Here is a 26,275-nt window from a genome sequence, read left to right on the forward strand (position 1 = left end):
TGTACACTTGCCAGGCCCAAACCTTCTCCTTTTTATTACATATAGGTCACCCCTAAGGTAGGCCCTGGTTAGCCCGAAGGGCAGGGTGCAGTGTATTTAAAAATGTGGACATTTACTTTTTAGTTTATCATTTCCAGGTAGTGGAAATCTCTTAAATTTGTTTTCCGTTGCTGCAAAGCCTATCTCTCCCATAGGTTAACATTGGGATTGTCTTGAAACAGCTTTTAAGTGTAATTTTCATTTGGGAGAAGACAGAAATAAGGAGTTTGATGTCCCTGGAATCACAATTTAAAATCACAGCTTATGGTGAAGTTGAATTTTAAATTGTAAGTCTGAAAATGGCACTTTTAGGAAATTGGCATTTAACCACTCTGTGCCTTAGCCTGTTTCTGAAAACATGTCTGGGCTGGGTGACAGCTACATTTTGTGAATTCCCTCTAGACAGCCACATACACTGGACAATCAGCTGCATCTTCATTCATATGCACACTGATGAGTCTTCGTGGGTAGAGGAAGGGAAGGGATTCACACTTAAATTTCAATAGGTGGTATCATGTAATTACACAAAGGACTGATTACCCTATACAGATAGCCTGGCAGACAGGGCTAGCATGAAAGGGACCCTAGTGCACTTCAGAGAACTCCTTTGATGCCTCTCCTACATCAAAGGCCTTTTTGGGTATAAGTACTGGACCCTGAATCCCACCAAACGTGTTCCCTTTGGAGTCCTGAGGAGATACTGCAACAAAGAGGAGATGTACTGCCAGAAGGGACAGCCAATTTCCAATTTGCTCAGCTTTGTTGGCCTGCTGCCTACTACGTCTGCAGTGCGGGATAACTGAAGATGCCCTCTATAATCTCTGGCTACCAAGAACTCTGAGGGCTTGTCCAGCTTGCCTCCTGTTTAGACATCTTAGGGCCACAAAAGATTTCACCTGTGCACCACTGCCCTGTGATCCTGCCCTGTGTGAGCCCAGCAGCAGTGCGCTTTGACGAGGACCCAAGTGTCTCATCTTCCCATGGACTGCGGGGCAGTACTCGATTTGTGCACCCGGCACATGCAGCGCGCTGCCCAGGCAATTCTCCTCAGCCCGTGTTGAAGCACTCCTGCCTTTTCTGACTTAAGCAAAACCCCTGTTTTTAGATCCGAGTGTTGCCTAGGAACACCAAAGCCTTCATGAAGCCGACTGTGGGAGGGGCCCTGCCACTGAAAAAGAACCTGCCTGCACGAGCCCGGTCCAAGCCGCCTGAGGTAGCCTAAGTTCCCCCCCTCCATGTGCTTAGATCAGCACCAGGGTCGAGGACTACTGTCCGCAACCACCCAATGCCAACAAGGTACGTGCTAGGAGGAGTGGTGCGGCCTGCTCAGTCCCAGAAGGCCCATACCACTAGTGAAGCTGTGCCCAGATCTTGGAATGTTGTTTTGTTGCTTTGTTGCCCAGCACTGGTCTCAAGGGACCTTAATTGTATAGACAAGGGGAGTTTGAGTCGCCGTGGATTTTCCTTTCTTTCGGTCCAAAGACTGCACCTACACCAACTTTGTGGGGTTCCCTCTGAGAGAGAAGACATTGCTAAAACTCCCTAAGCAGGAGAGCCTTCAACTTTTATCAAGTACTGGGCTTTCCCCAGAGAGCGAGCTAATCCTTTTTAACTTACATAACGCTGAAATACTGATTGAATTTTTATCATATTGGTCTGATTTTAAACAGATGAAGACTATACATTTTTCTATACTCCTGTGATGTCTTTGTGGTGTCTTTTTACTGTGTTACTGTAACTAAGCATTGCACAAGTATGTTACACATTACCTCTTCCGTTAAGCCTGACTGCTCGGTGCAAAGCTACCAGAGGAGGAGCCCAGGTTAATCTAGCTTGTGTATCTGACTTACCCTGGCTAGGATTGGGGTCCCTACTTGAATAGGGTACATACTACTGCCAACTAGAGACCCAATTTCACATACATATATATATATATATATATATATATATATATATATATATCACTACCTAGTGGCGGTCACAACTAGGTAATTATAGTTAGGACCTAGTTTCTATAGAAAATGTTTTTTACTTGCCTATTTTTGGTGCCGGTTGAGGAATCTTCACAAAATTTCCCCCATACATTTGACACTCACTTGAGCTGCCGAACCGCTGAATAGAATTACACCAAATTTGGCAGAAAGCTCTTGGTCCAGAAAGTACAGTTTTTGTTACTTGGTGAAAATCTGTTCAGTAGTTTTTGATAGATTAAAGGAAATTCAAATTTGATAACAAGTGATGCCAAGGCTCCACAAACCCTCCTGATCTTGTACCGAGATCTGATTGGGTGCCAACACATAAACCAGGATGTGTTGGCAGCCATCTTGGGACTCTGCTTCAGCTGAGTCCCTGAAAAAAAAAAAAAAAAAGAAAAGGGGCCAGGGACGCCCTAACCCATTAGTTCTGCTGCTGGGGTCCAGAGGGACCTCACCGGTGCAAAATATATATTTTTTTATTTTATTTTAATTTTCACTGAGGGTCATGGAGGATCTGGCCAAAATATAAAACAAAAAACAAACAACAAAAAAATAACAAGCGCGGGCTCCCATGTTTGTTTTGGGAAAAGCCCTCGGGTAGCCAAGGTCCCAGTGGCATTATTTAAAAAAAAAAGGGGGTGCACAGGCTCTTGGAGCCTCAGGGACCACCCCAAGGCTTTATTGAACAGGTATGCAAGAGGGGGCCCACCCCAGGGACCACCAAGTCCCTGGAGCAAAAGAGTTTATTTTTATTAAGGGGGGATGCCCGTACAGCTCCCCCGGGGGCCGCTACCTCCACGGGGCCTAAATAATATGAGAAAGGGGGTCTGTTGCGGACTTCATGCCATGAAGACTGCCACCGCCCCAGGGCTGTTTAAGGATCGAGGGGGGCCACGTGCCCCCCCCTTGTGAAGCTAATAATGACCCTAGGGACCGCCACCCCCCCCCCCCCAGGGCTGGCTCCTGCTATGTGCCGGGGTGCCCACCCCAGGACATAGCTGTTTGTTCTGACTTGGCGGGAGCTTTGACAACTCTTGCCAAGTCCCTGGCCCTGGGGACTGACACCTGATAACCCATTGCCATTGAACTCATACTGTGTTGTACAAAGACACAGTAGCAAAGAAGCCAGCAGGAAGCATACCAATAGGTCACATACTATTAGGGCACCCCTACCTGAAGGTGCTCCTTGGAAGTGGTTCACTTGGGTCCCGGGGACCCCCTGCAGGCATGTGCAGCAGCACACTGCACCTGTTTGTGAGGAAATCAATGCTCTCCCTCCATCCGGAATGTGAGGCCGGTTCGTCTCCAGTGAGAGCGAGAGCTGATTCTTCAAATTACGTCCTTTTTTTTCACTTATGCACTATTCTCAGATCAGACACAAACTGTCAGAATTTGCACCTGTACAGAGGACAGTGAATTTTTTACTGCAATTTCCTAGCAGGTAGAGGGTACAACTACTCAAGGCTTTGGCTTTGCCATGGTGCAAACCGGAGAGTGCACCTAATAGGCAATTTTGGCTAGATGATGCCTCAGTTGTGAGGTCAATTGTATTTAGAGGTTTGAGTGCAGTTGTCTGATGTTTCTGCTCATCAGCCTATACTGACTGAACTTGAGGTTCAGCTTTCAGAGCCTGATTTTCAGCCAGGAGTAAACATTGATAACATCTCATATCTTCTAGCTGATTCCTCTCAAACATGGTATAGAATGTGCACTTGATTTTGAAATAGATCACTTGCTCCACAGATTATTAGTGGACCCCTTTCCTAGTAGTGGTGATGAACTCGGATTTCTTTAGGTTCAGGCAGTTTTAGCCACCTGGGCCAGAAGTACGTACACCGGATCCACTAAAAGTGGTTGCAATTTGCGCACCAAAATTTAGTGAATCCAATGGTATCTTGCAAACGGACCGATGTATTAACAGGTCAGTTCACAAAATACCGAATCGTTGAGGGTCACAATTCGATTTATCTCATGTACAATTTGATCTACCTCACAAATATTATATAGGTAGGTTGTACATACATTGCGGCCCGCTACAATTCGCTGCTATTGCAGGCATAGTGGCCTACTGGGGTCAGCAGACCACCATGTCTGTGATCACCTTTAAATGAAGCAATCTTTTTTTAATTTTTTTTTAAATGCAGCCCACTTCCTTTAAATGAAAATGGGATGCATTTACAAATAAATAAATAAAGTGCGAACAGTTAAAAAAACAAAAACTATTTTTTAAGAGTACACCCTCCCAGAAGGTCAAGTTTTTATAGATTGATTTTATTTGGAAAATTCTTCTTTTTATTATGAAAATCAAATTCCTTTCTAATTAATTTGCAAGGTAAAATATTACACATCAAGAACAAACTTAAATCAAGTTATGATAAAAATCTATTAAAAATGAGAATGAGGTGCTCCTACAAAGTGACTGTGCAGTGAAAAGTGAATAAGTGAACTTAAAGTACACCAGTGTTATTTACAAATGTATACAAAAAACATGTGGCTGTAAAACATTCTGTGATTTCATAATAAAACACCCATTTCATGAGTGTCATAATTCCTCAACTATGTGTTGGCAAACAGTCCACATTAAATTTGACACTAGTCAATACACAAGCATTCCATATTAGGTTTAGTCTACTCTACTGGCTGTTCAGGACAGCACAAATATATTCACGCCCTATCAACATCATTGTTTCAGACAAGCAAGATACCCTTCCTCAAGTGTTCACGGGTACCACTGGTTATTTTTATCCATTAAAATTATTAGAACTTACAACAGCGTGAAACTATATTTATCAAATGACCCTCCACCGTGTTCATGAGTCAGAGGTAAAGAGAGCGAGTTAAACACATACTTTGAGAATTCCATCAGTATCAAGTCAGCCACCTTGTTCAGTTTTTTGAAAAAACACAACTTGTAAGATGTATGAAACATTTAACATAAAGACGGTTTTAAGTTCATCAAAATAAAAAATAAAATGTATACCTGGAGCGTTTTTAGGAGTGGATGTATGTTGCTTGCCAGCGTTTATGGCAGCGATAACTAGAGACTAATTGGTCAACATTGGGTATCAGCTAGGGAACTTATCCTCCAACTCATTCCTTCAATGTGGTTTTAGAATGGGTTGTTGCTTGACTACACCGAGTTAGTTTGGCCATCACTAGAGAGAGCACAGCGAACTTCATACAGTATGCTAGGCTTGAGTAGAGTACTAATAGCACTGATTACATTTTTTATGCGAAGTTTGTGTTCTTGCAGTAGTATTAAATATGGCTATGATCTCCCTAAATAAATCATTTTGGGGATGCTGTGTGTGTGTGAATGTGCATACTCAGGTAGGGGGGAATTGAAAAAGCATTGAGCAGTACAGAAGGGATCAATTGGAGCATGACAGTCAACTGTGCTACAACCTATAACAGGAGCTGAAGACCAACCCAAAAGTGATTACTCTATAAACACCATTGGGCCATGCACTAAATGGCAGGTACTGTTGAGTGAGCTGCCCTACTCCAGTCTGAAGATGAGTGAGGATGAAGGCAGCAATTAAATAAGCATTGTAATCTTTCAATAAATTCCTTTGATCCTGTCAGGAATATACAATGGGCATCTCTTTTCTAGTTATATGTTGTGTGCTTACTCACAGATAAATAAATACTTGAAGGATGAGACTATGCTGCATGTTATCACTATTTCAGATCCAGCAACGTAGAAGTCCAAGTTACACCAGTTCTTTCCATCCCTGCTCAAAGCTTTGCTGCTGGCTACTGCTGGGAAAACACAGTGTGGGCGGATGGGGCATTTCTGAATAAAGGCTAGCCACCCTTCGAACACAAGGCAGGGTGGCCAGTCATTTGACTGGTAAAACATACATGCTCTGCTCCTTGAACTCTAAAGACTAAGCCTTTAGCTTTGGCCCCTCCATGCAAGTTCTAAGGCTTGGAATTAAACCCAAAGTGTAAGTGGTGCACAGAAGGGAGTTAATTTATTATTGGTAGGAAATGGACATGAGTTCGTGGTGGCGAAACATGTTTGTATATGTGCAGGCCTGAAGAAGACATTTTGTAGCATTTGGGATCTGCTGGAATTGACATGCTGGTGAGATGGAGCACCATGGCTAGCACTGTCGCGTTGTTTTGCATTATCTCTGCGCAGGTATGCATGGTGTTCATGAGCCCTGGCGTGTTAGCTGTGGCACAAAGCACATTCGTGACAGAGACATGAAACCACCCAACATCAAAATAAATTTGAGATTCAGGTGCTGTATGACTGGTCACATTACAGGACACGGCTAGCAGTACCACATTGTCACTTGCTAGCGCCACTGACTATCACAAGAGAATTCGCCTAAATCATTCAATTTTAAGGCCTGTTGCCCAGTTACGATTTCAGGGAAGAGTAAGCAACATTTCAACAGCCAGAACAACAGGAGTCAGGAAATGACCACGTTTTGGCCCTTTATAAAAGGGTTCAATCCATAGTAATAGAATAGGCCTTGACTTATTGGGCTGCACTCCTCCCATTTGATATCATCAGTATCCAGGAATGAAATGTTGAACTTAACAAATAAATATATAGATCATGGTGGGAATTAGGAATTGTTTCTGTGGGGCATCACACTTCTTTGGGTTACAGTTGAAAAATGCCATGAGAAGTTTCGTTCCAGCGGCTGTGAAGTTGTGAATGGATGAGTTAAGAGGTGTGAGTGCATATTATCTCATTACAAAGGACAACAATGGCTTAGGGCAGGTCTAGGACGCACATTCGCTCCATCCTTTCACAATCTTTCATGCATACAGTGGTGTAACAGAAACCCCTGCAGCCCCTACAGTGCGGGGGGAGCCCTGAGCTTCAGGGGGCCCCCTCAGCGAAAGTCCAAGACCTGGAACTCCCTCCCTGTCAACCTACGTCTGACCCAGGACCTCCTGATCTTCAGGAAGCGTCTCAAGACCTAGCTATTCGAGCAGTAGCACCCTCCCAATCCCAGCACCTTGAGACCCTATCGGGTGAGTAGCGTGCTTCACAAATGATTGACAGATTGATTGATTGATTGATGGTGGGATGGGAGGAGAGCCCCTTCCATGTACTTTTGCAGAGTGGCCACTCAAGCTTTGTTACCCCACAGCACGTTTAGGCCTCTTACGGTACGCAGTAGTGAAAGTACTTCAGCCAGAACAGCTCTGCTTCTGTCATCTGCACCTCCCCTCACTGTTCCACCCAACCCCATCACCTTTCTTTTTTACTCAGAGTGATGCAATCAATTTCACTACACTGAATCCAACAGCTACCTGAAGCGTTTTGACCCTCAATTAACCTAAACAGAAAAGAAGTGACTCCAATGGAAATAGTAATAAACACATTTATGAGCTTAAACCCATTGCCTGGCCTGGCTGCACACTGCTCAAGTGCGTGTGCACTGGGGTTCGGCTAATATATATATGCGCCCATTAATATGGACGTGACAAAGGAAGCTTCTGCATAAGTGATGCTAATATATAACAGATGAAGTATAACAGAGAGCAGAGCCGTGGCGCAATGTGCAACCATCCAAACCAGCAGAAGGTCTCATTATCAAACCCACTGGAACTTGAAAGGACCCATCTGAAGCTGCCCTCTTCAATGACATTAGCATTTTATCTTGCTATGGAAACCTGCCTCTACCAGCTAAGCGATGGTGGAAACCAATTCAAATCTGTGAGCGGGTTAATTGTATCCACGCGCCACTGGGAGAGATCCGAAATGTACCAAGTTTAAACAACAATCTTATAATACAGGTGATGTGAAACTGATTGAGAGTGACAACCCTGAGAGGTGCTCAAGAACTCGTAGACCTGAGAGGAGCCATGAAACAAAAGACGTGTGCATTTTTTTCTAGGGCTGGGCAAAATGTATATAGCGCTACTTACTACCGCTGACGAGGCATAGAAATTCAGGGTTGATATATATATATATATATATATATATATATATATATATATATATAATAATAATATTGTGGAACACTGGTTCATGCAAAAATCCATGGAGACAGTTTTTTACCATGACTTCGGAACGCTAGCTATGACTTCAAGTTCAATTTTCATTCGAGATGTTGGCAAGCGAATTTCAAGAAACTCTGCATAATTTCACATAACCCTCGTCCAATTTCATTAAAAAATAGTGATTTTGCACTCCGTTCTTGTCCATTAGGAAGTCACAAAGTTTGAGTGCTGGCCCCTGCCTTTTCATTACTAATCCTGCAGCATTAGGGCACACTTACCGTGTACTTCAGGACATAGGATTCCCCACTGCATAAACCCTTAAAAGATGTCCTGACCTCAGCTGAAATTATTGGTTCGACCACAAAAACGGTCAGGATTTAGCAATAAATAAAGTAAACTTTGTCAAGAACAGACGTTAAGTATGTTGATAGCCAGTGCAGCAAAATATGGCATTATTCACAATCGTGCTTAAATAAAAAGAATGTTTTCCTCCATACATACCTGGTCTCGTTATTGAAACACATTTATTTTACAGGTGTGAATAAATGGTGTGTCAAACGCATTTTTATTTTGCAGCACCATCATAGGGACCTTGCATGTACGAACGCAAGTGAAACAGTCCCAATGTCCTCCAAAAGAACCCTCATTCTAAGACCTTAAAACACTTTGACTAAGTTCAACGACACTCGGCACTATAATAAACATGATGCGTACCAGAACAAGCACATAGAAGGAGGAAATAAAGAAGGTAAGGGGTATTTAATTAACATAAAGGATAACACAAACGTAAAATGATATATCATCGAAAACGAAATATTAAGTCATGATGCAGTGTAGGCAATGTAGTAGGAAGGATGTAACATTCAAACATGCACATTACAGATCATAAATAGGGTTGGGGTAGCTTAGGGGCAATAGTTAATATAGCACATAGATACAGTGGTCCAATGAGGGTTAAAAAGTGTGTGCATATATATATATATATATACACAATTCTTTTTAAAAAAAAGAAGGTGACAGGGCCGTTATATTTAGGAAATAGAATTAAAATAACAATGAAATTCACCTAAAAAAACAAACGTTACTGGGACTGTATAGTTAGGCTTACATTTTAAATGTACAAAACCAGAGAAATTCACCAGTTATAGTTAGTTACCTCAAATAACTATAACTCATGCCCTAAGGCAACTATAACTCGCACCCCTGCCATGCACAGTTTCTTCACCAAAATTGTTAATGCAAATATTACATTAATATTATCAATGATGTTATCAAAGATGCCATGAGTAACGTAATTTGCGGAGTAATTAGCAGTGCATGACGAGGGCGTGCGTTATAGTTAACTTAGGGCACTAGTTCACACTTAGCTATTGCTTTTTTTGGCATCATTTTTTTAGCCCTTTATGAGGGTTTTCTGGGACCATGAGGTAGCTTCAAGGGCTCCCCCGCAGTCCCTACATATTTATTTATTTATTTTTAAATTTAGCAAAATGCCCTTTACAGCTATCTGGCACTGCAGGGTAAGCCTCAAGGCCTACCTTGCGGTGCCATTGCTCCAGCAAGCAAGACGCTGCTTTTAACAGCAGCTCCCTGCTTGCTGAAGCATTTCACCTCTGTTCCCTGCAAGTGTGCAGGGGACAGAGATGAAAGCTTTGGTTTTTGACAGCGGGACCTGTTCAAAGTGTTTGCTGTGGCTTGGCTGCAGCTGCACAGCTGCAGCCAAGCCACAGCAAACAGCTATATCCCAGGGGTGGGCATTTTTGCTGGGCCATTACATATTCTAGAAGGAGCCACACAAGCATCCAGAGTCCCTTCTATAATACCCAACCACCCCACAAATACAAGAAGTAGGAGGAAAGGCCAATTGTGCCCCCGGAGCACTTTCCGAAACACAACCCCTGAAGTGTTTTTTTGTTTTTTTGATTCCCGCATGAAGACTGCGTTTGGATCACCTTCCTCTTAGAAGAAACTACCCCATCTCCCATGGATTACGTATTGGCCACCAAAATACCACTAGCTGAGGGTCTGAGGAAACAAACCATAGTTTTGTGTACATGTGTTCCCACCTTGCCTAATAGGAGGTATGACAATGTACCCTGTGTAACTTAAGGACTTTTGTATGCTGAAAAGTGGCAAAGACTGGACCTTTATAAAATTCTCAAATAACCCAGTGCATTCGCCCTAGGACTAATAAATTGATTGACAAGTTATATGTTGGGGTGATGGCAGCGCGCTGGAGTTCCTGCAGGATGACGAGTGATGATGTTGGGCTTGCTGCTGACACTTTTGCACCGGCTACTTGACCTTTTGACCTCCAAACATGGCACTGTAATTGGGCAATGTAAGCTGCATCTGTCAAATTCAACATTTCACTTGAGCATAATAGTCAGTCTGCTGCAGAAAGACAACCTAGGACAGCCTATGCTTTCTTTCTTGCAGAGTGCAAGTACAAGAGTGTCAATGATAAGTCTCCTTTTGCTGTAAATTGTGATTCTATTGGGGATTATGTCTCTTCAAAGTATCAGCATTTCTAGTTTTATTTTACAAAATGGGAAACTAGTTATTGTATCACTAATCCAAAGTTGCTCGTCTTTTGGCCCTTTACAATTATTAGGTTTTGTAGGACTTTACAAAGATAAGCTATGCCAGAGAATTAAATGGTTGAAAGTCCGTGCTTCAGTCGCAGTGAAATAAATGTAGTTTAAATTCATTTATTCAAATTCCATCTGCTGAAAGAACCATGGAGTCGGATTCTTCACAAACATGCCTTCATGAATAATGTTCTCTCAAAGGACTTAAATCTGTCATTATGTTAAATATGTTAATATTTAGAGGGAATTGTTTTTTTTTTCACGCAGGTACTGTGCCGAGACAGGGCGTTCCTGCAAGGCTTTCTCTACGCTGTAATTGCCCAGTGTAGGTAGAGTTCTAGAAAGACAAATGCTTTTCTTTAATCGCGAAGGCTTTCAAATCCCTGAATCATTACGAATTCCATGGCCAGAAATAGATTCCACTAGTGGTGTAAGACTGTGATTTTGAGATGTTAGTACAACTCGTTAGAGCCCTTTCCCTGTCTTGTAATATGCCAGTCAAATAATTGTTGCTGTCTGGAAAATGTGGCAACAGAAGAATCGGCAGTGTTGCCTGTGAAAATATCCTATGAAATAGTACATGTGTTCTTTTAAAACAATGGCATCTTCAAGTTGACACTGGTTTACTGTTCTCTTCCAGCTGGAACAATGCATACAGGAGCATGTTCAAGTCCACCCTAAGACGCGATCACCAAATCATCCAGACCACCAAACACACCGCTTTGGCAGACCGCATCGATGCCAGCAATAACAGAAGCAAATAAATCTAGGCCATTGTGAAAGATTTCACCTTATCAGTGGCCACCTCCAACTGGATCCCCTCCTTGCAGGATCTCTGCAACAGTCTCTCTCAATTTTTCTGCAACAAAATAAGCACTGTTTACAACAAATTCAACCTACAACTGCACCCTACAGACCTTGCAAAATGCCTTCCTATCTTAGCCAAAGAACCAGTGCTAGCCACATTACCCATCATCACCCCAGACAAAACCTTCACCACCATGAATTCCATGCACTCATTGACCTACTCCAGTGGACTACAACCCATCAACCCATGCTCATACCCATTCAGGATGCCTCCATCTCTTCCGTGACCTTCTCGGATAGATTCCCAGCGACATCATCTAATTGTCCTCCCATTTCTGAAGCAAACCTCTTTGGACCCTTCAGTGTTAGCCAACTACAGAATGATCTCCCTGCTACCATTCTTAGAGAGGGTATCAGATAAAGTCATCAACAGACACCTCACTGAATGCCTTAGTGGCCACCAACTTCTTGATACCACTCAGTCTGGTTTCAGACCCAACCATAGCACGGAAACTGCCTTCATCACTGCCAGGGATGGCATCTGCATGACTCTGGGCAAAGGAAACACTGCTGTCCTCATCCACCTGGATCTTTCTGCAGAATTTGACATAATCTCCCACCCCATCAGAATCCAAGGACCCTGATGGGTCTGCTCTTTCCCTACTGGAAGGACCCAGTCAGTCAGCCTGGCACCGTGCACCTCTGACCCTCTTGATCTCATCTGCAGCGTTTTGCAAGGATGCTGCCTGAGCCCGACCCTCTTCAACGCTTACATGGTCTCTTTAGCAACAGTCATCTACTCTCACAACATCAATGTCCTCTCCTATGCCGACGACACGCAACCCATTCTCTCCCTTGCAGACAAGACACTCGATAGACAGACAAAGTTCAGTGCCAGCCTGGCTGAAATCACCTCCTGAATGAAGACTAACTGTCTAAAGCTGAACACCAACAAGGCTGAAATCGTGATCTTTGAGTAGACCACATCACCGCAGGACTCTACTTGGTGGTCAACAGGGCTAGGATTAAATAACACTGGCCCAGCATACCTCAACAATTGTATCAGATTTCACCAACCTTCCAGATACTTTCGTTCATCCGGACACCTAGTTACACACATCCCACACATACACAAAACCAGATCTGGTGGTCGAGCCACCTCCTACATTGCTATGAACGTGTGGAACGACCTACCTCTAACATTAGTGCCTCCTCCTCACTTCTTGAATTCCTCAAAAAGCTGAAAACCTGGATTTTCCAGTTGTCCCACTCAGTCCCAGGTGTGTGGCTAGACTCACACCTGTTCAGCGCCAGGATACCCTTCCAGGTGATAGTGCGCTCTACAAATTTGCATAACATAATATAAAATAAGGTGCTTTTCACAGTTCTGGTGCTCTTCTACCTGGTGCTCTCCATGTACGGATGTGTGAGAAGTCAGTACGTCTGGAGGCAGGGAAATACTTCTGATTATGGGACTCTGGGAACTAATACACAAGAAACAATGTTTTTTTCAGTGATTCCTGCATATTTGTGCCCAGTATTCCACCTGGAGATTGATTGCAATTGATTAAGAATTTTATATGGCACACGGCTAACCTCATCTAACCTCATCAGGGTGTCCTGGCTCTGTACTTGACTTGCCTAGAATAGAGTCAACAACTTTCGGTTTCCAGGTGAAAAGTGCTCAGTCAGTGGTGCTCCTGGACAGGATACAGTTTTCCTAATGGAGTGAGGAGCTCCTGTTACTAACCCTACTGCCGGAGTTGAGAGAGTGTTTTTACCTATTGGTTAAGTGGTGTGAGATCCCTTTTGGCCTACCATTTGCCTTTGCATTGGACGTAGAGTGCTTATTTCTACGAGGTTTCAAAAAGAGGGTGTGGCAGTGGTGTGATCTCAACCAGTGAAAAGGTTTCAGTAGGAGAGGGTGTGGCAGTGGTGTGTGATTATCTCAACCAATGAAAGTCCCCAGGCCGAAACAATTCCTCATGGTGGTAAACCTGAAACTAAATGCTCAAGACATTGTTGGATGAGTTGAAAACATACGAATATAGCCAGGGAATACAATAAAATCTTGCAGAAACTTCTGAATAGAGAAAGTACATCCACTTCAATGTAAATGTACTTTTTATATGTTCACGGTCAAAAGCACACACATCTGCCGTTAATACTTACTAGTGAAGCAAAACAAGTTGAGCTGTTGAAAAGCGGCTCATCTAGTCCACCTGCTGGGCATTTTAGAAATCCAGCGAAATTCCAGGAACCAAAAGCACGGTGAAGTCATCAAGGGAGACGCACGCAAGTAGCCAAGAAATAAAAATACGCTAGTTAAAAAACGCACACGATCAGAATAGACTTAAACCCACACACACGGTAAAAAAGAAACATGTAAACCTCCTAAGCGTTTAAACCAATGTTGAAAGGGCTTCGGCATTTCTATCTCTGCTGCTTTCCCATGCAATTAAAATACCCTAATTTATCAGATACCTTCAAATTGGCTCCAAACATATTTACATGATTAACTTTTAAATGAAGACCAAAAATATATTTTTTTAACGTGATAAATGACTTTGTAATCAACAAGAGCAACACAGGTAAACATGTGATTGTTGGAAATAAAAACATAAAGAAAACCCCCTGTGCATGATGTGGGAGTCTAGAGACTGTTCCATAATGCTGCATTCGCCCCCTTCTCATTTCACTGAGAGTCAGCTCTATTTTTAGAGGTTCAGTTTGGCTTTCTATAAATGGTGAATGGTTGCCAGATAACAGCTCCGAGCCTGTGTGGCCTCATTCATCTTCCGCAGCTTGAATAGACTGGGCGAACCTTTTGTGTGCAATATAATGAACACTTAGTACCAGCCTACCGATTCCTCGGCACTTCTTTGAACATCTCTTATGGATGCACACACGTGCTTTGCATGTCCCCTGTATAATTGCTATATGTGTGTTTACTCCAGTTATAGTACATATAGGAATTATGGGTTTGGGGATTTTATTGCTCCTAGTAAATATTATAGGTGTTATAAAATACCTACACCTCCGAATAAATCATAGCAGGTCAACTTTTTCGAAATTTATTGGAAACAATGTGCTTGGGGTGTACAGGTAAGGTGGATTTTGGTGCAATTAACTCTAAAATGCACGTTTTTGCAGGAAACAACATGTAGTAGGTGACAATTAGCACACACAGATAAAAAAAAAACTCTTCTGTGTCAGATTTTATTGTGTGTGATAATTAGCAAACAGGTCGCCAGGGGACGTAAAAATGAGCTCCTAAGAAGTGACCAGGATTTACATATGGATCATTAATGAAATATTGTAGCACTAAGATTGTTCAATATATAACTCCACGAAAGAATAAACTGATTCTGGAGTAGACAAAATATATCATTCGATACATGATTTTCATTTCTTGGAAATCTTTTCCCTGGCACCGTTCTGCAGTGGATTAAGCTGTGCCAGTGACATTCCTGCTAACCTTCTTTAAAGGCGTGATATTTTCACCCGTGGTGAAGCCCAGGTTCCTTTTACATACATCCGATGATTTATTAATACTTTCTGCACTTTGCTGACAAATGCTTATAAGAATCCTAGAAAGGGCTAAGTCATAAGGACAGCACCATCTGGCTCCTAGGCGGATCAATTGGGTCTTTTCAATAAAAAGCAAGATAGCATGACCTAGGGGGTCATTACAACCCCGGAGGTTGGTGGTTTAGTGGAGGTATTACTGCCAACAGGCTGGCGGTACCTACCTCCACTATTATGACATTGGCAGTTTGGCTAAAGCCAAACCGCTAATGTACACACCGACTGCCACGGCGGTAACGACTGCCGGGCTGGAGTACTGAGTCTCCAATCTGGCGCCATCACTAGGCCGCCCATGGCATTATGGCCCCACCCACCGCCATGGTTTCTGTGATTTCGGTACCGCCACTGAAACCATGGCGGTAGGCACTATCAGTGCCAGGGAATTCCTTCCTGACCCCCCGCACATTTAAACACATACACGCACATACATTCACACCCATACACACATGCGTACACGCATTCATACATTCTTACACATTCACAGCAACACTCATGAACATACATCCAGGCACACCCACAATCTCACAACAGAACATGCACGTACACTGTAAAGAAATGGCTCCCTGTTGCAGTTACCCCCCACTTTTTGCCTGATACTGATGCTGACTTGACTGAGAAGAGTGCTGGGACCCTGCTAACCAGGCCCCAGCACCAGTGTTCTTTCACCTAAAATGTACCATTGTTTCCACAATTGGCACACCCTGGCATCCAGATAAGTCCCTTGTAACTGGTACCTCTGGTACCAAGGGCCCTGATGCCAGGGAAGGTCTCTAAGGGCTGCAGCATGTATTATGCCACCCTAGAGACCCCTCACTCAGCACAGACACACTGCTTACAGGCCTGTGTGTGCTAGTGAGAACAAAATGAGTAAGTCGACATGGCACTCCCCTCAGGGTGCCATGCCAGCCTCTCACTGCCTATGCAGTATAGGTAAGACACCCCTCTAGCAGGCCTTACAGCCCTAAGGCAGGGTGCACTATACCATAGGTGAGGGTACCAGTGCATGAGCACTGTGCCCCTACAGTGTCTAAACAAAACCTTAGACATTGTAAGTGCAGGGTAGCCATAAGAGTATATGGTCTGGGAGTCTGTTTTACACGAACTCCACAGCACCATAATGGCTACACTGAAAACTGGGAAGTTTGGTATCAAACTTCTCAGCACAATAAATGCACACTGATGCCAGTGTACATTTTATTGTAAAATGCACCACAGAGGGCACCTTAGAGGTGCCCCCTGAAACTTAACCAACTATCTGTGTAGGCTGACTGGTTCCAGCAGCCTGCCACACTAGAGACATGTTGCTGGCCTCATGGGGAGAGTGCCTTTGTCACTCTGAGGCCAGTAACAAAGCCTGCACTGGGTGGAGATGCTAACACCTCCCCCAGGCAGGAGCTGTAACACCTGGCGGTGAGCCTCAAAGGCTCACCCCTTTGTCACAGCCCAGCAGGGCACTCCAGCTTAGTGGAGTTGCCCGCCCCCTCCGGCCACGACCCCCACTTTTGGCGGCAAGGCTGGAGGGAACAAAGAAAGCAACAAGGAGGAGTCACTGGCCAGTCAGGACAGCCCCTAAGGTGTCCTGAGCTGAAGTGACTCTAACTTTTAGAAATCCTCCATCTTGCAGATGGAGGATTCCCCCAATAGGGTTAGGATTGTGACCCCCTCCCCTTGGGAGGAGGCACAAAGAGGGTGTACTCACCCTCAGGGCTAGTAGCCATTGGCTACTAACCCCCCAGACCTAAACACACCCTTAAATTTAGTATTTAAGGGCTACCCTGAACCCTAGAAAATTCGATTCCTGCAACTACAAGAAGAAGGACTGCCTAGCTGAAAACCCCTGCAGCGGAAGACCAGAAGACGACAACTGCCTTGGCTCCAGAAACTCACCGGCCTGTCTCCTGCCTTCCAAAGATCCTGCTCCAGCGACGCCTTCCAAAGGGACCAGCGACCTCGACATCCCCTGAAGACTGGCCCTGCTTCGAAAAGACAAGAAACTCCCGAGGACAGCGGACCTGCTCCAAGAAAGGCTGCAACTTTGTTTCCAGCAGCCTTGAAAGAACCCTGCAAGCTCCCCGCAAGAAGCGTGAGACTTGCAACACTGCACCCGGCGACCCCGACTCGGCTGGTGGAGATCCAACACCTCAGGAGGGACCCCAGGACTACTCTGATACTGTGAGTACCAAAACCTGTCCCCCCTGAGCCCCCACAGCGCCGCCTGCAGAGGGAATCCCGGGGCTTCCCCTGACCGCGACTCTTTGAATCCAAAGTCCCGACGCCTGGGAGAGACCCTGCACCCGCAGCCCCCAGGACCTGAAGGACCGGACTTTCACTGGAGAAGTGACCCCCAGGAGTCCCTCTCCCTTGCCCAAGTGGAGGTTTCCCCGAGGAACCCCCCCCTTGCCTGCCTGCAGCGCTGAAGAGATCCCGAGATCTCTCATAGACTAACATTGCGAACCCGACGCCTGTTTCTACACTGCACCCGGCCGCCCCCGCGCTGCTGAGGGTGAAATTTCTGTGTGGGCTTGTGTCCCCCCCGGTGCCCTACAAAACCCCTCTGGTCTGCCCTCCGAAGACGCGGGTACTTACCTGCAAGCAGACCGGAACCGGGGCACCCCCTTCTCTCCATTCTAGCCTATGCGTTTTGGGCACCACTTTGAACTCTGCACCTGACCGGCCCTGAGCTGCTGGTGTGGTAACTTTGGGGTTGCTCTGAACCCCCAACGGTGGGCTACCTTGGACCAAGAACTGAACCCTGTAAGTGTCTTACTTACCTGGTAAAACTAACAAAAACTTACCTCCCCCAGGAACTGTGAAAATTGCACTGTGTCCACTTTTAAAACAGCTATTTGTCAATAACTTGAAAAGTATACATGCAATTTTTATGATTTGAAGTTCCTAAAGTACTTACCTGCAATACCTTTCGAATGAGATATTACATGTAGAATTTGAACCTGTGGTTCTTAAAATAAACTAAGAAAAGATATTTTTCTATACAAAAACCTATTGGCTGGATTTGTCTCTGAGTGTGTGTACCTCATTTATTGTCTATGTGTATGTACAACAAATGCTTAACACTACTCCTTGGATAAGCCTACTGCTCGACCACACTACCACAAAATAGAGCATTAGTATTATCTCTTTTTACCACTATTTTACCTCTAAGGGGAACCCTTGGACTCTGTGCATGCTATTCCTTACTTTGAAATAGCACATACAGAGCCAACTTCCTACATACACTCACACCCATTCATGCACAAACGCATTACACACGCACGCATGTATTCAGACACACCCCAATCACGCACACAACTCCCCCGCCCCCTCTTCTGTCGGAGAACCTGACTTACCTGCTTGCAGGGGGACCTCTGGCAGGAGACTGGACACGGCGCTGCTGCCAGCAGCAGCGTCCGCCAGCAAAACACCGCCAGGCCGTATCATAGAACATGATACGGTAGGTGGTGTTTTGCTGGCGTGGCACTGCTGCTAGCAGCAGCGCCACCTTACCGCCATCCTCCGCCTTGACCGTAGATGGAATTCTGCCAGCCTTCTGACGGTATTCTGTCTACGGTCATAATGCCATGGACGGTCGGTAGCCACAGCAACTGTATGCTGGCGGCCATCGCCGTGGCGGTAGGTGACATTTGCTGCAAAGGTCCTAATGAGGGCCTTAGTCTAGTGCTATGTAGGTCTGCTTGCTTTGTCATTGGATCTTTACAAAAATGTGGTTTGAATTTAGAAAAAATCTGTCAAAGTTAACCAGCTATCGTAACTAAGAACGAAATCGTAAATGTAAATATATTATATGTCAACCATAGAAATAGTATTGATTGAAAGATATCACCTCTCATCAGACAACATCAGACCCAGCTTCCAGTTGGAGGAATCGTGAACTGAATCAGAAGTCCCAATCGAATTGGACTTGTTCAGCCTCCACGCCTGCAGTGAAGAACCTAAAATCCTTTCATTTGGAAATAAAATAAGGCTTTTACTTAGTCTGGCAGTATTATCACTTATTTTGCCTGCTAAGATAATGATGTTTCCCTATTTTCCTTCAGAGGTGAATCTGCGTCATCAACATTTCTTTAGCTTGTTATACTGATTAATCTATAATTGATCCTTGTTATCTAGATTTACACGAGTTTGTCAAATGTGCTAAAAGTATGCTTGTGCACGACAATGTATAAAACATGATTTGAAAGTCTTACAGATAATCTAACACTGTTGTGGCTTATCCAATTTAAAGATCAAATTAAAAGCAGAGAAAAAAACATTTGGTATCCAGGTGCCGTCGTTGGCACATTAAGGGAGTTGTGAGTTGATACATCCTTCCTGGAAAAGAAAATCATGACGGCTAGAAAAGATTTTTTGAGACCACTGTAGAGTCAGCAAGCATAGTCCTACTTGTAATACTTTCTGGTATCAGCAGCAGAAGGAAATGTTTGGTATGACCCTCCCAGGCAATGAAAAATTTAAATCTCTGATGTTAAGCTGATAGTATTTGCTAATGAGGAGCCATACATCTTTGAAAACCTACTGACCAAATAATACACAGTTCGCTGTGGCAGGGCATTGTCAATCAAATACATGTAATAGCAAGTTATGGACCTGAGATGGAGTATTTTAGGCATTGTAATATCCTCAAAAGAAGGTGGGTACATGATGATGTATACAGGTGCTGGCTGTTGCAGATGATGCCTAAGTGCAGCAGGGTTGCCTGTCTGTCTAGCGTGGCTTAGTGGGTGAAAAATGATGGACTGTAAAGCGACCCAGAGTGATTGTTACAGAAAGATTAATTTAAGCACTGCATACACCACCTTGTTGTTTGTGACTGTTCGAGAGTCTAGGAACAGGACGTATCTTCAAACCTCGAGTGTTCTTGGGTCCATGGAAGTAAAAGGCCTATTTGTGCTCAACCTGACATGGTGGCCAGTGGGGCTTTGTCGTCTGGGAAATGTCCTCAGTGCTGTACACACTACTATATGAAAGAACTGCATAACATCATGCCAACATACACACATCACACAGTAATTTCTGCATCTGCTTTGGTGATGACACATGGTCTACGGTCAGTGATACTGACAAGGAAAACTCAGCAACTATTGCTTCTTGCCAACACAAGCAAGCAGACTCTGAAGGTCATACCTAAACTCCACAATCCCAAGGCAAAACAATTGCTTAAGATATGTCTGATGAAATCTTCTGGCACCTCTAACCAGGGGATGTCCTGAATCTGATTCCAGAGGAAGTCAGAGGGAATGCTATGCGCCATAGCACATAAACATGTACAGACACTGATGATATTGTCAATGACAACACCAAGACAGGTTAAAAGTAGTCTCTCTCTCTCAGGTTGAAATACTCAACAGCCACCACTGCAGTGGCCATGATGTTGGCACACATCACCCTCGCAAAGGAAAGTTAGCCAACCTTTTTCATTACTGCTCAGGATCAGGTAGCAGTCCACATGACTGGTCTCAAGCAGATGCTTAAAAATGAGGAAACTTCAAAAGGAAGGAAAAAGGATGAATCCAGGTTCTAGAAAGGGCTCTCTGCTGCTCAGAGCACCATTTTATATGACTGGATCTCATGTTTAGTCTTCAGATTGGAAAATCTGTTGATTGGTTTCTAGATTATTTGGCCAAGATCCTTAAACAGCAGGAGAGAATGATGTCCCAAACTCTGTGCCTGTAACTGTACTGCTGCTCCTTGGTGCTGTAAACTTGTTATCTAATTCCTCCTCAGTGTGCAGACTGCAGCATGGCCATATCCCCTGGACATATCCACTCTGGAAATAATAGTACTGTCAATCATAAATAAATCATCAGTGTTTTGAGGTTGAAGCTATAAATCTGTGATTACGGGCATTGTTCCAGGGGCATGTGTAGTGAAATGTGTGGTTTGACCACTGACTTTGTGTTGCACCACTTTTCACCTGGATTAGCTGTCTAGTGTTCACCAGTTACAGATTAAATTTTGTATTCAGTTTAGCCTTAGATTCATTCTGGCTATTGACTTTATTGTAGCATTAGACACTGCCATCTCAAAGGCTGCCCGTAATTTTCTACATTGGAAACTGTGCATTCTGTCTTGGTTTCTTGCTTTTTCTCAACAAGGGCTTTGGTTGATAAGGATGTACGCAGACGGGAGGGAACGACCTTGTTTTGACTTGACATCTTGGGATTAAGGCCAAACCCCAACGTGTTATTTTCAAAGCATACCTAAACTAGCCACCATGTTTGAATCTCAAAATGAGGGTTTTTTCCAGAAAGCTCCTCTGTTTTTTTAAGATATAAAAAGACCTAGTGCGACAATGAGGGTTGGAGAGACCTCAATCAGGATTTTAGACATCGGATGCCTGATATATTTCCCGTGAAGGTCGAGATCTCTTTCTCTTTCGCAGTCGAACGGGGTCATCAGCTTGCTGGCATGAGAAAGATGAAGTACCTGACAGGCCCTACGGTGATGCATTTTTTATTCATTATTTGCTTTGCATTATAATGTGGATACATATATTTGCTGTGTATATTGCAGTGGAGAATCATTTTGGTATTTTTTCATTTCATTGTTGTGACTATTTTTAAACGTGTGCTTTCAACATGCTAATCTCCTTTTAAGAACCCTGCTTAGTGAAATAATAAATGTTGTCTTTGGATTAAGAAGTGCATTCCAGAGATTTTTGTCAGCTCTGTCATTAGTGAAAAGCAAAATAGAATATTGTGATTGACAGTGATGTAGGGATTTTATGAACAAACAATTGTGTGTTGGAAAAACATCCACTATTTTTGTTCTATGGTGATAGCAATGTTTTATGCTTCAGCCTTTAGAAACAATTCCAGATGATTCCATCCTTTACGATTGAACCATCTGCATCAGTCTTCAGCAGAGCATGTCCCATGTTTTAACCGTGGGTTGAAGCCCTCTTTATTTGGCATGGGTTCCCCCTGTCTGGCTATCTCATTTTATATCCTGTAGCTCTTGAGATCAAGGCACTGCACCTTCTTCGGTTTAAAATTCAGTTGTGTATTCTGTTGAGTTGCTGGTTCAATGGCATTGTGTGTTGCTTTTCTGCTCTTAGGCATTAGAAGGCACTCACAGTGGAAGTTGAGTGAAGGTGTACAATGGGAAGCTACCTGGGTAGCAGGAGATATCTTAATTTATACTATAGTATTTTATCTGTAATCCACTGAGGAGTAGAATATAGTCAATGGGAATGTAATTGGAGCTGTGACCAAGGGGCATCATGATGAACTGAACATAGAAATGTAAGAGTAGGGTTAGGCATCAAGTAGAAGATGGGTTTGAGTATAGAACAAAAACAGGCGAGGGTTGGCATAATCAGACCACAGATGGGAACATATTTCTGATGTACGCAGCATTAAGAAATTTAGAAGAAAAGTAGGATTAGAGAGAGGATTGGCAGTCAGAAGCTTTGAATATTATGAACGATGAGAAGAGGGAGGGCTGTATGATAACTCTAATGGGCTAAGGCTGTCAGATAACATGAAAGAAAACATTTACAAAACATAGATGCATTAAAGCAAACCCAGCTGAGAAGAAAGCCAGATGAGCAATGTTGGATGATTTGATGTGAGGGCGATGAAAGGGAGCTGAAACAAGAGGTAGATTGATGTATTAGAGAAAGTCCAATAAAAGTACCATGAGTATACAGTTACACCGAGAAAACGGAAGCGCAATAGTGAACGTGTAACAGTAGATGTGTTGCAAGAAGGCTTGTGTTGACGTAAACAGTGAAAAGCCATCATGTTTTATGAATATTGGAAAGCTAATTTTGGACTCAGATGAAACAAAAGCTTAAGGAAAGAAGGTTTGGTCATAGATGACACAGTTTGTATGGTGGGAAGCACAATAACCATCCTTCTCCTTCCCACGCTTTGCTATAATGCATGCTACTGTATGTACTTGACCCTTATTACGCATGTCCATGACGTATTTGTGACCTGGTATTTTCACATTGTCATTTAGCCATGCCTCAGCACCATCCAGGAATAGTCATTGCATGAGATAGTAGGCGTTGTTATTTCTGTGCAGGAACAACTGTCTAAGAGGTGTACGGCTATTGAGTCTCATACATCATGTAGCCAATCATTGTGGAGGGTGTTGTGTTTCCATAATATATGGTGTCTGGCTGTACATCTGAATTGTCGCATCATAGATGCCACCTAATTTTCTACTGCAACAAAGAACCCCACATGGATGAAATGTTTTCTTCATATTTTTTTTACCCTTTTTTGACCCTCTGTCCTGAGCATGCGACCACCTTCAAGGGAACCTTTCCTGGAAAACGCAAACTCCTCTGGCTTCATGTGGGCGGGGGACATGAACCACCTGTAGCTTTGGGAAGAGCTACAGAACCTACAACTATTTTATTCTGTGGAACGATATAACTCCATCCAACGTGCTCCTGAATATGGACTTTGGCAGAGTAACCACCCGGTCTATTCGATCCACAACTGTGTAACCAGTAGTGTAAATGACATTACAAAATGCCTTAAAGGTTGTGTGTTGTGCAATATAAATTTAAACCACCACAACGAATAAATACGACAGGCAGCTACATGAAAATGCCACCTGGGGTGACCTTTTCATAGCCATAGTAAAGTACGTGTTTGGCACACATTACACCTGCTTCGAACAGCTTATAAAAACTTGGCCATAAAATCCAATTAAGCACGGGTCTGGTATTATCCACTTGAAGGTCTAATTATATTCTTGAATAGTGGGAAATAGTATTATTTTGTGACTGGCAGAGAAGAGAAAGTTAATAGGATTATTTACCAGGATACTTGGAATGGGATTACATTCAGTATGTAAACATCAGCGCCTATTATATTAACTCAAAAGTTAGGTATTACGGGGGAGGGGGCGGTGTGGCTCCTTTTTTGATGTAAAACTTGTGGACCATAAAGTGGGTTTCCTTACACCCGCCTGTGCCATTTTCTACTTGAACTAGAGGAAGCATTGGTCCACCCGTGAGGCATACATAATAGAATGCCCTCATTAGGGATGGCCTACAAGAGCACAGACGTGAGGTCTGGACCATCCAAAGCCCACAACTCACAGGCGCTCTCTCGCCGCATACTGGCCACAGGAGAGAGCATGGGATTGCGAGGGAAGAACCAAAAGCTCTCGCAGCAAAAAATGTTCCGACTAGTCCCCCCCTCTCTTTCTGTCTCTGTGTGCTATCTCTTTCTTTCCCGTCTCTATCTTTCTCGCATGTTGCCTGCTGCCGTGAACCCCGTGGACTTGGAAAAGGCCTTAAAAAAACGCGCCCCCTCCCCCCCCCCCGGGCTACAGGCCCGGGGGCGGATGCCCATGTTCAGTACAGCCATGGGGCGCACTGAAGTGCGAGTGCTGCCTCGTTCGAGAGGAAACACGTTGTATAATGGGGTACAGTACCCAAGCTTTACAGACTATACATTGCACACATCACATAATAAATACAACGCCGCATGCTGCGCTGAGAGTCGCCATAAGAATATGTAATGCATATTTTAAACTTCCTTGGGATTTCTGGCATTCCTTCTCATTTGTTATTGTTTTTAGAGTAATAGTTTTGAAATAATTGCAGTGTTTACTGTTTCACGAAGACTATATTGCTAAACCTCCTTAGCTAAGCGACTGCTTCTGGTAGTTGTGGCATATGTTGTGTTTGGAACCGTGCAAGATGAAAAATTGTACCTGACTTTAGATGTCTGTAGGCTTTGCATTGTACGCGCCTACGTATTTAGATATTTAAATTTAAGCAATGTGTAATTTGGAATACATTACTAACAGCATAAAAGTGAGCAAGTCAGTTACACGTTTTATGTAGCTTATTTTCGCAGAGAAATTCGCAGAGAAATCACCTGTCTAGCAATTTTCTTTCGTCTTGTACAAAAAGATTGTTGTTAAAAAACAGACACAAGCAAGTTTTGCAGTGTGCAAGTTAAGCTTACTTACACATGCAACTCGTGACTTTTACCTTACTCACTTGTACACGTTGTCTACACATACGTAACGTATACACTGTGTGAAATGCACACTGAAATGATTGTTAGATGACATTTGGTATTGCGTTTTGGTATCAGTAGAGTGATCTTGCAGTGCTGTAGCTTAGTCCTTTTAATAACCTGAAGTGAGCATCCTTTAACCAAGATGCATGAAGGGGCTGCTTGCCTTGTCTGGGGCGGGGAGCTTCTGCGCAGAGATAGGAGTCTGTGTCAGTGGCATATGACTTCTTGGGTTTTTCGAGTTTGCGTGTATTCCGAGGGGTGCATGTATGAGTTGCTACAGTGTTGAGCATGATCTGCAAAGCAGAGTGTGGTGCTGCAGATTTGAGCAGTATTTCCGTTTCCCACTCAGGCAGGCCAGGGTTAGCTGGATGTTGTTCAGATTAGGGTTGCTCAGGGGGTCAGTTTAGTTAAATTGAGCATCGCTACGAGATGGTGCATGAGATGCGGAGGCCAGTCAGAAATGGAATCACCAGAAGATGTGACATTGGATCTGGGCAGTGGCATAACGAAGCATGAGGGCCCCCCTGAAAAGTCCCTGGAGGGGGCCCCCTCTCCTCTGGACCCAGTCAGGGTTCCACCGCCCGTGCACAGTGTACTGTGCTGAGGCCCCCCTCCACCCCCCCAGATCTAGGGGGCTCGCTCACACCACGTGGGCTGCCGAGGGCTTTGTTACGCCATTGTATCTGGGTGGTAGTTTTGATAGACTTAAAAAGTTGCAAAATGGAAGTAAGAAGCCCTGTCCCATTGCGGAAATGTGAGGTGTTGTTGATCTGTGCATAAAGAAGCGCCACAAGGCACACATGTTCCATATCCCAGATTGTATGCATGGTGCAGCGTGTGAGTATGTGTAAAGGATCTTTTGATCATACCAAGGATATTCTAGACACTTGATTTATCGCCTTGTCAGGCCCGGTTCCAAAGGGTGGGTCAGGTGGGTCAGGCCCTTCCAAGCTAGTACCATGAACCACCCAAGTTCCATTTACAATTATAAAAACATATTTTGGGTTTTTGTGTAATGAATCACGTGCGGCTTCAGCCTCCTTTTCACAGCTTAATTGTTAAACTTAATACTTTGACCTATTTGAAGCATTTGGGTCAGCGGTGTTGGTGACTGTTAGTATGCAAACAAGAACAGAAGGGTACATGTGGCACTCTCACAACAACAGAGAACTTAAGACACAATATAGTAGAAGCGATCTAATCCCAAAACTAGTAACTTGCAATGTTTATCATACAAGTATCCGGATCTGGTGCTATTCTTAACTTGCAGTGTGTTGGACTTTTGCAG

At 43.8% G+C, this 26,275-nt stretch overlaps 1 protein-coding gene across 4 annotated transcripts in view; it reads left to right on the plus strand.

Moving 5' to 3' along the window:
* KLHL29 (kelch like family member 29) overlaps positions 1-26,275 on the plus strand; it is a 1,044,731-nt gene that overhangs the window by 375,328 nt on the left and 643,128 nt on the right. The window contains exon 1 of one of the 4 annotated variants that reach the window (XM_069236013.1): positions 12,531-12,713. The exons of the other annotated variants lie outside the window; for them this stretch is intronic. The gene's annotated coding sequence lies outside the window, so the exon portion shown is untranslated. Of the gene's footprint in view, positions 1-12,530; positions 12,714-26,275 lie in introns of those variants that run through there. 4 annotated transcript variants of the gene reach the window in all.

The sequence above is a fragment of the Pleurodeles waltl genome, chromosome 5, assembly GCF_031143425.1.
Source record: "Pleurodeles waltl isolate 20211129_DDA chromosome 5, aPleWal1.hap1.20221129, whole genome shotgun sequence".
In the NCBI taxonomy this organism is placed as follows: Eukaryota; Metazoa; Chordata; class Amphibia; order Caudata; family Salamandridae; genus Pleurodeles; species Pleurodeles waltl.